Below are 607 nucleotides of genomic sequence, written 5' to 3' on the forward strand. Positions count from 1 at the left end.
GTTCATGAAAGGAACTGGATAGATTATGACAGACCACCCTAAAATCAGTGGAGTAATACAATAGGAGTCTTCTGATTTGTTACCTTTAATAAGGAAGGACCCATAGGCAGCAGTCTCTGTGAGAAGATGTAGTTGACTAGTGATGCAAGAGCTCCATATATAGAAATAATTGAAACCAATGCAAGCATGGCCACTGTAAAGAAATGTTGTCACAGTAATTTAATACCTAGATGCTTTGTGTAGATTTTATTGTCATTTGAAGTCTATTTTTACATTTAAAAGCCTAATATCTATTTGACCATCCTTACTTTCTAGTTGGTACGGCAGTCGCTGCAGGGTAGACAGCAGGAAACAGACCAGAACAACCTCCATTACTGTTGTTAGAAACAGTAAAACCAGGTTCCTATAGGCAGCTGATATAAACAAAGGAAGGAATTACAACTGGCTCAGATAATAATAATAAAAAAAAGGTTGTTCTTTTACTAAATACCAATGTTGTTAACCTTACCAATCAGCATGAGGAAAGCATTAATAACCAGAAAGGCAATGGCTCCTGCTGTAAAACCATATGCTGCCTCTGTAGAAAACTGTAGCAGATTACCTAGAA

At 36.9% G+C, this 607-nt stretch overlaps 1 long non-coding RNA gene across 1 annotated transcript; it reads right to left on the minus strand.

Annotated features, from left to right (window-relative positions):
- Nucleotides 1–102: 102 nt before the first annotated feature.
- Nucleotides 103–591, minus strand: LOC109954356 (uncharacterized). Its single transcript, XR_002274092.1, has 3 exons — nucleotides 509–591; nucleotides 309–413; nucleotides 103–193 (listed from the first exon to the last, which is right to left on the minus strand). It is a non-coding gene; the product is annotated as an uncharacterized LOC109954356 (long non-coding RNA).
- Between the last annotated feature and the right edge of the window lie 16 nt (nucleotides 592–607).

Source organism: Monopterus albus, unplaced genomic scaffold (genome assembly GCF_001952655.1).
Source record: "Monopterus albus unplaced genomic scaffold, M_albus_1.0 scaffold7002.1, whole genome shotgun sequence".
NCBI lineage: Eukaryota > Metazoa > Chordata > Actinopteri > Synbranchiformes > Synbranchidae > Monopterus > Monopterus albus.